A 16,020-nucleotide genomic window follows, 5' to 3' on the forward strand; every position below is an offset into this window, starting at 1 on the left:
GCTGACCTGTTCTCCAACTACACGCTGACCTGTTCTCCAACTACACGCTGACCTGTTCTCCAACTACACGCTGACCTGTTCTCCAACTACACGCTGACCTGTTCTCCAACTACACGCTGACCTGTTCTCCAACTACACGCTAACCTGTTCTCCAACTACACGCTGACCTGTTCTCCAACTACACGCTGACCTGTTCTCCAACTACACGCTGACCTGTTCTCCAACTACACGCTAACCTGTTCTCCAACTACATGCTGACCTGTTCTCCAACTACATGCTGACCTGTTCTCCAACTACACGCTAACCTGTTCTCCAACTACACGCTAACCTGTTCTCCAACTACACGCTAACCTGTTCTCCAACTACACGCTAACCTGTTCTCCAACTACACGCTAACCTGTTCTCCAACTACATGCTAACCTGTTCTCCAACTACACGCTAACCTGTTCTCCAACTACATGCTGACCCGAACACATCGCTCCAACTTTTGTTAAAGTGCATTTAACACGACAGTACCACGCTCAGTGATTTATTCTGTGTGGGACAGGACACTGCCCTCATTGTTCAGGAACTTCCTCCTTCGGCCTGTGTTTGTGTTGTGATGCCAGCTATAGGACTAGGAAGCAAACAGACGTAAACATTTAGCAACAGTGTCCCACTAATGAATACACCACCAGAATGAAGAAGCAAGACAGACGAGTTTAAAAGCAGATCTGTGTATTTATTTCATCGTGTCACTTAAAAGCATTCATTACAGACTGATTTATTATAATTAAATATGTCTGGGGGAAAAAACAACGTAATTGTAAATCATGTCTTTAAAAAGTGATACTGTATCACTGTTGAAAGCAACAGGTACTGATTCATCAGGTGAATACATTATGTCTGACAAGAGAGAGGTCCCATCTGGTTCTCTCCAACCGGTCTTCCCACAGTCACAACCTCTGCTTGGGCATCCTCTCTTCTGCAAAACCGTTCTCTCTGCCTGAGTTACAGCTTCCTGCGTGAGTTACAGCTTCCTGCGTGACTTCCGCTGCATCATCCTCTGTCTGGAGCCGTTGGAGGAGGAGAGCTTGGATCCTGAGACGACAGAAGAGTGAGTCAGCACAACTCTAGGAAGACCTGGGACGTCACTATACAGTTCTGTGTCTTCACTTTACTGTAAAACTAGATACAACCTGGGACAGAGGTTGGGCTGTTGAGAGGGACCGGAGTTGGGCTGTTGAGAGGGACCGGAGTTGGGCTGTTGAGGGGGAGGGGGACCGGAGTTGGGCTGTTGAGGGGGACCGGAGTTGGGCTGTTGAGGGGGAGGGGGACCGGAGTTGGGCTGTTGTGGGGGACCAGAGTTGGGCTGTTCCGGAGTTGGGCTGTTGAGGGGGACCGGAGTTGGGCTGTTGAGGGGGACCGGAGTTGGGCTGTTGGGGGGGGGACCGGAGTTGGGCTGTTGAGGGGGACCGGAGTTGGGCTGTTGAGGGGGACCGGAGTTGGGCTGTTGTGGGGGACCGGAGTTGGGCTGTTCCGGAGTTGGGCTGTTGAGGGGGACCGGAGTTGGGCTGTTCCGGAGTTGAGCGGGACCGGAGTTGGGCTGTGGGGGGCGGAGTTGGACCGGAGTTGGGCTGTTGAGGGGGACCAGAGTTGTGGGGGAATGGAGTTGGGCTGTTGTGGGGGAGGCTTGGGCTGTTGGGGGGAGGGGGACCGGAGTTGGGCTGTTGGGGGGGAGGGGGACCGGAGTTGGGCTTTTGAGGGGTCCTGGAGTTGGGCTGTTGAGGGGGAGTTGGGCTGTTGAGGGGGAGTTGGGCTGTGGGAAGGGGGACCGGAGTTGAGCAACACTGCTGTAGGGGATGGCTGAGTCATGTTAAAGTACAACTAGCTCCTACACCTTTCAGGTTGATCCAACAGGTCTCCCTCAAAACAACAGGTAGAGCAAGGCTCCACATCAGACTAAAACCCACAACTGTCATCGTCCAGTACTGGATTTGACCAATAGAGTTGTAGAGTTGGTTTCAGCATTATCTACTATTAGGTTTCAACTTACCGAAGGGTGAGAACGCGAAGCCCCCGAATGTGGGGACTGCAGCTCCCGGGCTAAGGAACGGGTTGAGACCCCCCCCGCTGGAGCTCTGCTCTACTGCAGCCAGAGCTGGCGGAGGAGCCACCACTAGTTAGGAGGAGACAGAACGGGTCAGAACATAGGCAATGCCCACAAACAACTGCTCGGCCCGGTCCCAAACAGACTCTCGTCCAGAAACAACTCCTAGGCCCAGTGTCAGTATCACAGAACCAATTGACCTAAATTAAACAAAGGCTAAATACATTTTTAAAAGCACTGCAATGGATGAGAAAGTGTTATGGAAAGGAGGTATGTAGAGGTAGATTAGAGGTAGATTAGAGGAATATAGGAAGTAGATTAGAAGGTAGAGTAGAGATAGGAGGTAGAGTAGAGATAGGAGGTAGAGTAGAAGTAGATAGGAGGTAGAGTAGAGGTAGAGTAGAGGTAGATAGGAGGTAGAGTAGAGGGAGATTAGAGGTGCACAGTAACTCACATGCTGTTGGATCAGTCTGGAAACAGCTGGGGGGTTCTGGTGACTCCACGATAGACACCTCTCTGACTGGGGAGGAACACAGACAGTCTGCTGTATTTACTCAAGGTACTGTATGGATCCTGCCTAGTTCTCAGAAGAATAAATAAATCAAATTAGGCCTTTTGAGGACAGGTGCTGACTATTTTTGTTTAACTTTCAGTATCAAATGGTTGTGGTGTCTGAAAAAAATATATATATTAAATTATATACATATTTTAAGGAGGTCCCTCTTTAACTTTTAACTTGAGAGAAGAGTAAAGAAGAGGTTCTCAGGAGATAAATGGTTCTGTACCTCTCTCAGGAGATAAATGGTTCTGTACCTCTCTCAGGAGATAAATGGTTCTGTACCTCTCTCAGGAGATAAATGGTTCTGTACCTCTCTCAGGAGATAAATGGTTCTGTACCTCTCTCAGGAGATAAATGGTTCTGTACCTCTCTCAGGAGATAAATGGTTCTGTACCTCTCTCAGGAGATAAATGGTTCTGTACCTTTCAGGAGATAAATGGTTCTGTACCTCTCAGGAGATAAATGGTTCTGTACCTCTCTCAGGAGATAAATGGTTCTGTACCTCTCTCAGGAGATAAATGGTTCTGTACCTCTCTCAGGAGATAAATGGTTCTGTACCTCTCTCAGGAGATAAATGGTTCTGTACCTCTCTCAGGAGATAAATGGTTCTGTACCTCTCTCAGGAGATAAATGGTTCTGTACCTCTCTCAGGAGATAAATGGTTCTGTACCTCTCTCAGGAGATAAATGGTTCTGTACCTCTCTCAGGAGATAAATGGTTATGTACCTTTCTCAGGAGATAAATGGTTATGTACCTTTCTCATAGATGCTGATGAAGCTCCCCTGACACACCTCCTCCAGGAGCCCTCTGAAGTCAGCTACCGATGACATCACCATGTTAAAGGTGAAGTTGGGGTCGAAGGTCACAGCTGGCAGGCCTCCAATCACAGGAGAGGAGCTCAGAGACTGACAGCTCTACAACAACACAGAGACAGATGGGGTAGAGACATCAGAGAGACATAGCCTGGCCAGGTCAGAGAGTCATAGCCTGGCCAGGTCAGAGAGACATAGCCTGGCCAGGTCAGAGAGACATAGCCTGGCCAGGTCAGAGAGAGACATAGCCTGGCTAGGAGAGAGAGACATAGCCTGGCCAGGTCAGAGAGACATAGCCTGGCCAGGTCAGAGAGAGACATAGCCTGGCTAGGAGAGAGAGACATAGCCTGGCCAGGTCAGAGAGACATAGCCTGGCCAGGTCAGAGAGAGACATAGCCTGACTAGGAGAGAGAGAGAGACATAGCCTGGCCAGGAGAGAGAGAGAGACATAGCCTGGCTAGGAGAGAGAGAGAGACATAGCCTGGCCAGGAGAGAGACATAGCCTGGCCAGGAGAGAGAGAGAGACATAGCCTGGCCAGGAGAGAGAGAGAGACATAGCCTGGCCAGGAGAGAGAGAGAGAGACATAGCCTGGCCAGGAGAGAGAGAGAGACATAGCCTGGCCAGGAGAGAGAGAGAGACATAGCCTGGCCAGGAGAGAGAGAGACATAGCCTGGCCAGGAGAGAGAGAGACATAGCCTGGCCAGGAGAGAGAGAGAGACATAGCCTGGCCAGGAGAGAGAGAGAGACATAGCCTGGCCGGGAGAGAGAGAGAGACATAGCCTGGCCGGGAGAGATGGATACCTACTCTACATCAGTCACCTGTAGGAAGAAGATGTGGTCCTCAGTGTGTGAAAGCTGCTCCAACTCAGCATCTCTCCTCCTCAACTCAGACATCTCCTGCTCCAGTTTGGCCAGCAGTCCTTCAGCTTGGCTGACAGCAGTCTTCTCCTGGGCTTTGATCAACTCCCTCACCTCAAACCTCTTCAGCTCCATGGAGCGGATCAGCTCTGTAAACACCCTCTCAGTGTCCTCCACGGCCGACCGCGCTGAACGCTGGGGGGGACACAGACACACAGCAGATGTCTATATAGGTCCTGAATATATCGAAAGTACTAATGCAATATTGTGTACGGCGGAAGCCGTGTTACATATTTTAATGATCAAATAAGTTCAATGAATACTAACAGAAACAGACAGAGGTTTAGTATCAGGACTAGTGTGGCCCAGTCCATTCCCCATATTGCTACTCACAATTGGAGAATCTGCAACTGCAAGTCCTTCTCCCATCGTCCCATAGACAGACAGATACTCACAGTTAGAGAGCTGATGGCCTGTCCTTCTCCCATCGTCAGACAGACAGATACTCACAGTTAGAGAGCTGATGGCCTGTCCTTCTCCCATCGTCAGACAGACAGATACTCACAGTTAGAGAGCTGATGGCCTGTCCTTCTCCCATCGTCAGACAGACAGATACTCACAGTTAGAGAGCTGATGGCCTGTCTCAGATCCTGCACGTCCTTCTCCCTCTCCTGGATCCTCTGCTGAGACCTCCTCTTCAGCTCCCCGAGCTGGCTCTGAAGAGAAATGTACAGACGGACAGAGAGACAGGCAGACAGACAGATCATTAACATCGCTTCATGACATTGACGTCAACTATAACTTTAAAGGGTAGTCTGGGGCTGATTATGATAGCATCATGCTATCATGCTATTATAGCCATTGTCTTCACAAAAATGTCGCCATCATCTCTCAGCTCTTTAACATACCGTGTGAAGGTCTGACACAAAATGCATTATTTTACACAATATCATCACAGCACTGGTAAACCTAGCTATCTAATGCTCTAGGCAACACTCTGCCTTCTCGCTGCCGTTCTCAGCCATTAGCTTCACCCACGACTGACTCATGTTAACTAATAACCTGTGTTTTAACGTTTAGAATCGTACACAATAATCACACATAATATCGCTTTCGAAACATATGGCCCTTATCTTTAATCAGCGAGAAAAGATACCTTCAACTAAAAGATGATACAATCATCTGTCACAGATCCATACCGTTATGGAGCCTCCATCCTACTAAACTACACTGTAGCAGTTACAGATCCATACAGCCTCCATCCTACTACACTACACTGTAGCAGTTAGATCCATACAGCCTCCATCCTACTAAACTACACTGTAGTAGTTACAGACCCATACAGCCTCCATCCTACTAAACTACACTGTAGCAGTTATAGATCCATACAGCCTCCATCCTACTAAACTACACTGTAGCAGTTATAGATCCATACAGCCTCCATCCTACTAAACTACACTGTAGCAGTTACAGACCCATACAGCCTCCATCCTACTAAACTACACTGTAGTAGTTACAGATCCATACAGCCTCCATCCTACTAAACTACACTGTAGTAGTTACAGACCCATACAGCTACAGAGCCTCCATCCTACTAAACTACACTGTAGTAGTTACAGATCCATACAGCCTCCATCCTACTGAACTACACTGTAGTAGTTACAGATCCATACAGCCTCCATCCGACTAAACTACACTGTAGCAGTTAGATCCATACAGCCTCCATCCTACTAAACTACACTGTAGTAGTTACAGACCCATACAGCCTCCATCCTACTAAACTACACTGTAGCAGTTATAGATCCATACAGCCTCCATCCTACTAAACTACACTGTAGCAGTTATAGATCCATACAGCCTCCATCCTACTAAACTACACTGTAGCAGTTATAGATCCATACAGCCTCCATCCTACTAAACTACACTGTAGCAGTTACAGACCCATACAGCCTCCATCCTACTAAACTACACTGTAGTAGTTACAGATCCATACAGCCTCCATCCTACTAAACTACACTGTAGTAGTTACAGACCCATACAGCTACAGAGCCTCCATCCTACTAAACTACACTGTAGTAGTTACAGATCCATACAGCCTCCATCCTACTGAACTACACTGTAGTAGTTACAGATCCATACAGCCTCCATCCGACTAAACTACACTGTAGCAGTTAGATCCATACAGCCTCCATCCTACTAAACTACACTGTAGTAGTTACAAATCCATACAGCCTCCATCCTACTAAACTACACTGTAGCAGTTAGATCCATACAGCCTCCATCCTACTAAACTACACTGTAGTAGTTAGATCAATACAGCCTCCATCCTACTAAACTACACTGTAGTAGTAACATATCCATACAGCCTCCATCCTACTAAACTACACTGTAGCGGTTACAGATCCATACAGCCTCCATCCTACTAAACTACACTGTAGTAGTTACATATCCATACAGCCTCCATCCTACTAAACTACACTGTAGCAGTTAGATCCATACAGCCTCCATCCTACTAAACTACACTGTAGCAGTTAGATCCATACAGCCTCCATCCTACTAAACTACACTGTAGCAGTTATAGATCCATACAGCCTCCATCCTACTAAACTACACTGTAGTAGTAACATATCCATACAGCCTCCATCCTACTAAACTACACTGTAGCGGTTACATATCCATACAGCCTCCATCCTACTAAACTACACTGTAGTAGTTACATATCCATACAGCCTCCATCCTACTAAACTACACTGTAGCAGTTATAGATCCATACAGCCTCCATCCTACTAAACTACACTGTAGTAGTTATAGATCCATACAGCCTCCATCCTACTAAACTACACTGTAGTAGTTATAGATCCATACAGCCTCCATCCTACTAAACTACACTGTAGTAGTTACAGATCCATACAGCCTCCATCCTACTAAACTACACTGTAGCAGTTAGATCCATACAGCCTCCATCCTACTAAACTACACTGTAGCAGTTAGATCAATACAGCCTCCATCCTACTAAACTACACTGTAGTAGTAACATATCCATACAGCCTCCATCCTACTAAACTACACTGTAGCGGTTACATATCCATACAGCCTCCATCCTACTAAACTACACTGTAGTAGTTACATATCCATACAGCCTCCATCCTACTAAACTACACTGTAGCAGTTAGATCCATACAGCCTCCATCCTACTAAACTACACTGTAGCAGTTAGATCCATACAGCCTCCATCCTACTAAACTACACTGTAGCAGTTATAGATCCATACAGCCTCCATCCTACTAAACTGCACTGTAGTAGTTATAGATCCATACAGCCTCCATCCTACTAAACTACACTGTAGTAGTTACAGACCCATACAGCCTCCATCCTACTAAACTGTAGCAGTTATAGACCCATACAGCCTCCATCCTACTAAACGACACTGTAGTAGTTACAGACCCATACAGCCTCCATCCTACTAAACTACACTGTAGCAGTTAGACCCATACAGCCTCCATCCTACTAAACTGTAGCAGTTATAGATCCATACAGCCTCCATCCTACTAAACTACACTGTAGTAGTTACAGACCCATACAGCCTCCATCCTACTAAACTACACTGTAGCAGTTAGACCCATACAGCCTCCATCCTACTAAACTACACTGTAGTAGTTACAGATCCATACAGCCTCCATCCTACTAAACTACACTGTAGTAGTTACAGATCCATACAGCCTCCATCCTACTAAACTACACTGTAGTAGTTACAGATCCATACAGCCTCCATCCTACTAAACTACACTGTAGTAGTTATAGATCCATACAGCCTCCATCCTACTAAACTACACTGTAGTAGTTACAGACCCATACAGCCTCCATCCTACTAAACTGTAGCAGTTATAGACCCATACAGCCTCCATCCTACTAAACTACACTGTAGTAGTAACAGACCCATACAGCCTCCATCCTACTAAACTACACTGTAGTAGTTACAGATCCATACAGCCTCCATCCTACTAAACTACACTGTAGTAGTTACAGACCCATACAGCCTCCATCCTACTAAACTACACTGTAGCAGTTACAGATCCATACAGCCTCCATCCTACTAAACTACACTGTAGCAGTTAGATCCATACAGCCTCCATCCTACTAAACTACACTGTAGTAGTTACAGATCCATACAGCCTCCATCCTACTAAACTACACTGTAGCAGTTAGATCATACAGCCTCCATCCTACTAAACTACACTGTAGTAGTTACAGACCCATACAGCCTCCATCCTACTAAACTACACTGTAGTAGTTACATACCCATACAGCCTCCATCCTACTAAACTACACTGTAGCAGTTACAGATCCATACAGCCTCCATCCTACTAAACTACACTGTAGTAGTTATAGATCCATACAGCCTCCATCCTACTAAACTGTAGCAGTTATAGACCCATACAGCCTCCACCCTACACTGTAGTAGTTACAGATCCATACAGCCTCCATCCTACTAAACTACACTGTAGCAGTTACAGATCCATACAGCCTCCATCCTACTAAACTACACTGTAGCAGTTACAGATCCATACAGCCTCCATCCTACTAAACTACCCTGTAGTAGTTAGATCCATACAGCCTCCATCCTACTAAACTACACTGTAGTAGTTACAGACCCATACAACCTCCATCCTGCTAAACTACACTGTAGTAGTTAGACCCATACAGCCTCCATCCTACTAAACTACACTGTAGCAGTTACAGATCCATACAGCCTCCATCCTACTAAACTACACTGTAGTAGTTACAGATCCATACAGCCTCCATCCTACTAAACTACACTGTAGCAGTTACAGACTCATACAGCCTCCATCCTACTAAACTACACTGTAGCAGTTACAGATCCATACAGCCTCCATCCTACTAAACTACACTGTAGTAGTTACAGATCCATACAGCCTCCATCCTACTAAACTACACTGTAGCGGTTACAGACCCATACAGCCTCCATCCTACTAAACTACAATGTAGTAGTTACAGATCCATACAGCCTCCATCCTACTAAACTACACTGTAGCAGTTAGATCAATACAGCCTCCATCCTACTAAACTACACTGTAGTAGTTACAGATCCATACAGCCTCCATCCTACTAAACTACACTGTAGTAGTTACAGATCCATACAGCCTACATCCTACTAAACTACACTGTAGTAGTTACAGATCCATACAGCCTACATCCTACTAAACTACACTGTAGTAGTTAGACCCATACAGCCTCCATCCTACTAAACTACACTGTAGTAGTTACAGACCCATACAGCCTCCATCCTACTAAACTACACTGTAGTAGTTACAGACCCATACAGCCTCCATCCTACTAAACTACACTGTAGCAGTTACAGATCCATACAGCCTCCATCCTACTAAACTACACTGTAGTAGTTATAGATCCATACAGCCTCCATCCTACTAAACTGTAGCAGTTATAGACCCATACAGCCTCCATCCTACACTGTAGTAGTTACAGATCCATACAGCCTCCATCCTACTAAACTACACTGTAGCAGTTACAGATCCATACAGCCTCCATCCTACTAAACTACACTGTAGCAGTTACAGATCCATACAGCCTCCATCCTACTAAACTGTAGCAGTTACAGATCCATACAGCCTCCATCCTACTAAACTACCCTGTAGTAGTTAGATCCATACAGCCTCCATCCTACTAAACTACACTGTAGTAGTTACAGACCCATACAACCTCCATCCTGCTAAACTACACTGTAGTAGTTAGACCCATACAGCCTCCATCCTACTAAACTACACTGTAGCAGTTACAGATCCATACAGCCTCCATCCTACTAAACTACACTGTAGTAGTTACAGATCCATACAGCCTCCATCCTACTAAACTACACTGTAGCAGTTACAGACTCATACAGCCTCCATCCTACTAAACTACACTGTAGCAGTTACAGATCCATACAGCCTCCATCCTACTAAACTACACTGTAGTAGTTACAGATCCATACAGCCTCCATCCTACTAAACTACACTGTAGCGGTTACAGACCCATACAGCCTCCATCCTACTAAACTACAATGTAGTAGTTACAGATCCATACAGCCTCCATCCTACTAAACTACACTGTAGCAGTTAGATCAATACAGCCTCCATCCTACTAAACTACACTGTAGTAGTTACAGATCCACACAGCCTCCATCCTACTAAACTACACTGTAGTAGTTACAGATCCACACAGCCTCCATCCTACTAAACTGTAGCAGTTATAGACCCATACAGCCTCCATCCTACTAAACTACACTGTAGTAGTTACAGATCCATACAGCCTCCATCCTACTAAACTACACTGTAGTAGTTACAGATCCATACAGCCTACATCCTACTAAACTACACTGTAGTAGTTACAGATCTATACAGCCTACATCCTACTAAACTACACTGTAGTAGTTAGACCCATACAGCCTCCATCCTACTAAACTACACTGTAGTAGTTACAGACCCATACAGCCTCCATCCTACTAAACTACACTGTAGTAGTTACAGACCCATACAGCCTCCATCCTACTAAACTACACTGTAGCAGTTACAGATCCATACAGCCTCCATCCTACTAAACTACACTGTAGTAGTTATAGATCCATACAGCCTCCATCCTACTAAACTGTAGCAGTTATAGACCCATACAGCCTCCATCCTACACTGTAGTAGTTACAGATCCATACAGCCTCCATCCTACTAAACTACACTGTAGCAGTTACAGATCCATACAGCCTCCATCCTACTAAACTACACTGTAGCAGTTACAGATCCATACAGCCTCCATCCTACTAAACTGTAGCAGTTACAGATCCATACAGCCTCCATCCTACTAAACTACCCTGTAGTAGTTAGATCCATACAGCCTCCATCCTACTAAACTACACTGTAGTAGTTACAGACCCATACAACCTCCATCCTGCTAAACTACACTGTAGTAGTTAGACCCATACAGCCTCCATCCTACTAAACTACACTGTAGCAGTTACAGATCCATACAGCCTCCATCCTACTAAACTACACTGTAGTAGTTACAGATCCATACAGCCTCCATCCTACTAAACTACACTGTAGCAGTTACAGACTCATACAGCCTCCATCCTACTAAACTACACTGTAGCAGTTACAGATCCATACAGCCTCCATCCTACTAAACTACACTGTAGTAGTTACAGATCCATACAGCCTCCATCCTACTAAACTACACTGTAGCGGTTACAGACCCATACAGCCTCCATCCTACTAAACTACAATGTAGTAGTTACAGATCCATACAGCCTCCATCCTACTAAACTACACTGTAGCAGTTAGATCAATACAGCCTCCATCCTACTAAACTACACTGTAGTAGTTACAGATCCACACAGCCTCCATCCTACTAAACTACACTGTAGTAGTTACAGATCCACACAGCCTCCATCCTACTAAACTGTAGCAGTTATAGACCCATACAGCCTCCATCCTACTAAACTACACTGTAGTAGTTACAGATCCATACAGCCTCCATCCTACTAAACTACACTGTAGTAGTTACAGATCCATACAGCCTACATCCTACTAAACTACACTGTAGTAGTTACAGATCCATACAGCCTACATCCTACTAAACTACACTGTAGTAGTTAGACCCATACAGCCTCCATCCTACTAAACTACACTGTAGTAGTTACAGACCCATACAGCCTCCATCCTACTAAACTACACTGTAGTAGTTACAGACCCATACAGCCTCCATCCTACTAAACTACACTGTAGCAGTTACAGATCCATACAGCCTCCATCCTACTAAACTACACTGTAGTAGTTATAGATCCATACAGCCTCCATCCTACTAAACTGTAGCAGTTATAGACCCATACAGCCTCCATCCTACACTGTAGTAGTTACAGATCCATACAGCCTCCATCCTACTAAACTACACTGTAGCAGTTACAGATCCATACAGCCTCCATCCTACTAAACTACACTGTAGCAGTTACAGATCCATACAGCCTCCATCCTACTAAACTGTAGCAGTTACAGATCCATACAGCCTCCATCCTACTAAACTACCCTGTAGTAGTTAGATCCATACAGCCTCCATCCTACTAAACTACACTGTAGTAGTTACAGACCCATACAACCTCCATCCTGCTAAACTACACTGTAGTAGTTAGACCCATACAGCCTCCATCCTACTAAACTACACTGTAGCAGTTACAGATCCATACAGCCTCCATCCTACTAAACTACACTGTAGTAGTTACAGATCCATACAGCCTCCATCCTACTAAACTACACTGTAGCAGTTACAGACTCATACAGCCTCCATCCTACTAAACTACACTGTAGCAGTTACAGATCCATACAGCCTCCATCCTACTAAACTACACTGTAGTAGTTACAGATCCATACAGCCTCCATCCTACTAAACTACACTGTAGCGGTTACAGACCCATACAGCCTCCATCCTACTAAACTACAATGTAGTAGTTACAGATCCATACAGCCTCCATCCTACTAAACTACACTGTAGCAGTTAGATCAATACAGCCTCCATCCTACTAAACTACACTGTAGTAGTTACAGATCCACACAGCCTCCATCCTACTAAACTACACTGTAGTAGTTACAGATCCACACAGCCTCCATCCTACTAAACTGTAGCAGTTATAGACCCATACAGCCTCCATCCTACTAAACTACACTGTAGTAGTTACAGATCCATACAGCCTCCATCCTACTAAACTACACTGTAGCAGTTACAGATCCATACAGCCTCCATCCTACTAAACTACACTGTAGCAGTAACAGATCCATACAGCCTCCATCCTACTAAACTACACTGTAGTAGTTACAGATCCACACAGCCTCCATCCGACTAAACTACACTGTAGCAGTTAGATCCATACAGCCTCCATCCTACTAAACTACACTGTAGTAGTTACAGATCCACACAGCCTCCATCCTACTAAACTGTAGCAGTTATAGACCCATACAGCCTCCATCCTACTAAACTACACTGTAGTAGTTACAGACCCATACAGCCTCCATCCTACTAAACTACACTGTAGTAGTTACAGATCCATACAGCCTCCATCCTACTAAACTACACTGTAGTAGTTACAGACCCATACAGCCTCCATCCTACTAAACTACACTGGAGCAGTTACAGATCCATACAGCCTCCATCCTACTAAACTACACTGTAGCGGTTACAGATCCATACAGCCTCCATCCTACTAAACTACACTGTAGTAGTTACAGATCCATACAGCCTCCATCCTACTAAACTCTGCCGCACGGCCATCTCTCACCCATATACTTCTATGTACATATTCTTATTAATTCTTTAACACTTGTGTGTATAAGGTAGTTGTTGTGAAATTGTTAGGTTAGATTACTCGTTGATTATTACTGCATTGTCGGAACTAGAAGCACAAGCATTTCGCTACACTCGCATTAACATCTGCTAATCATGTGGATGTGACCATTAACATTTGATGTTATTTTAATGGATAGCTTTTCTTCCAAAAACATGGTATTTTCTAAGTGAGCCCACACTTTTGAATGGTAGTGTGTACAAACACACACACACACACACACACACACACACGTCTGGGAAACTCCACGAACTCTGATTTCAAGAGAGAATACTATTATGAAGAAAGAACCAGACGAGCTGAACTCTTTATGAACTGCTCTGATGTGTATTAGTTACAACTGTCCCCACACATCCTGTGAACTAACATCATAACTGTTTCGAGCAGGCAGGTACGGTGGCTCCCATAGGACAGAAGTTGAGCAAAAAGGTGCACACAACAAATGCATAAGGGCTACATAGCGAACATAACAAACACAACAGTTTATTATGGACTCACATGACAACTAAATTGCCATGTGCGACGCAGTGTATGTGAATTGACACTCTACTCTTCCACGCAAATCCCGACCCCGTCTCTCGGTGTGATTTAGGCTTCATGTGTAATGTATTGGAACAGAGTCATTATTCATAAGGGCAATGGTTGACCAAAATGTCTGACCTTTTATCACGACAACAAAAAAAGGTTAATGTCCATTAGAAATATTCTAATTTCTACTTCTATGGTGAGATCAATCCTATAACTTTGTCTTGGGTGACAACGAGCAGTTAATCATCAACAGAGAACGACCGTGCCGATATCCTACCTGTTTTTGCTGGATCTCAGTCTCCACCAGGACCGTGTCATGGCCCTTATGCTCCGCCGTCATACACAGGTAACATATACAGTGTTGGTCGGTCCGACAGTACACCTCCAGCAGCTTGTCGTGATGCGGACAGATCGTCTCCTGTAGTTTCTTGGAGGCCTGGACCAACTTGTGTTTCTTAAACGGAGCTGATTCGTAGTGAGGCAGGAGGTGGGTGTCGCAGTAAGAGGCCAGACACACCAGACACGATTTAACGGCTCGGTTCTTCCTCCCGGTGCACACGTCACATTCCACGTCCTCCGGTCCGGCGTAGCACTGTTCCGGGGAGCAGCTTGAAGTCCTGTCTTCTTGAACTTGTCCACCACCTCGGATAGCATGGTGTTTCTGCCCAGGAGAGGCCTCGGGTTGAAGCTCTGGCGGCACTGCGGACAGCAGTAAAAACCTAGAAAATCGTCCTGGTCCCAGTAGCCTTTAATACAGACCGAACAGTAGCTATGACCACACGGGATGGTCACCGGATCCCTCAGCACATCCAGACATATGGAACAGTTGAATTGGTCTTGGTCGAGGAAGAGTCCAGCTTGAGCCATTGTGTGAACACAAACAGCGAGTTAAAGAGACGAGCTTTGTTTACAGGAAGTGGAGGGTGTGGGTTGTGGGGATGTCGTCGGTAGAAGGCAGACGCCGAAGGTCCGCAAACCAACGTTAAAGGTACATGTCGCCACCTACCGTGCTGGAGTGTGTGGTCAATCCCGGGTTACAACATCAACTCCACATTTCTTAATCCTACCGAACTCAGTACTTCTGAGAAAATAAAAAAGAGCCCTACTAACTTATAATAGACCCCCCCCCAAATCTCTTCCAACCCTAAACATCAATTTAATAAAAACTCTGTCGCTGCTTCCACAAATGATCTTCAATTTGGCAGTTCTTTCCACAAATGCAGTCAGGTTGATAACCTTTCCAATGAAGGCTATGAAGTCAATCTGATTAACTATCCAGGTGTCCTTTGACAAGACACAAAGACTTTTGCAATTGGCTCAGAACAGGGCAGCACGGCTGGCCCTTGGATACACAGAGAGCTAATATTAATAATATGCATGTCAATTTCTCCTGGCTCAAAGTGGCGGAGAGATTGACTTCATCACTACTTGTATTTATGAGAGGTATTGACATGTTGACTGCATCGAGCTGTCTGTTTAAACTACTGGCACACAGCTCGGACACCCATACATACCCCACAAGACATGCCACCAGAGGTCTCTTCACAGTCCCCAAATCCAGAACAGTCTATGGGAGGTGTACAGTACTACATAGAGCCATGACTACATGGAACTCTATTCCACACTACTACATAGAGCCATGACTACATGGAACTCTATTCCACAGTACTACATAGAGCCATGACTACATGGAACTCTATTCCACAGTACTACATAGAGCAATGACTACATGGAATTCTATTCCACAGTACTACATAGAGCCATGACTACATG

The 16,020-nt window shown here is 45.3% G+C and overlaps 1 pseudogene; it reads right to left on the bottom strand.

The window, feature by feature from the left end:
• Window positions 1-700: 700 nt before the first annotated feature.
• On the bottom strand, window positions 701-15,175 carry LOC135558298 (tripartite motif-containing protein 29-like; annotated as a pseudogene).
• Window positions 15,176-16,020: the final 845 nt, after the last annotated feature.

The sequence above is a fragment of the Oncorhynchus masou genome, chromosome 17, assembly GCF_036934945.1.
Source record: "Oncorhynchus masou masou isolate Uvic2021 chromosome 17, UVic_Omas_1.1, whole genome shotgun sequence".
Lineage (NCBI taxonomy): Eukaryota > Metazoa > Chordata > Actinopteri > Salmoniformes > Salmonidae > Oncorhynchus > Oncorhynchus masou.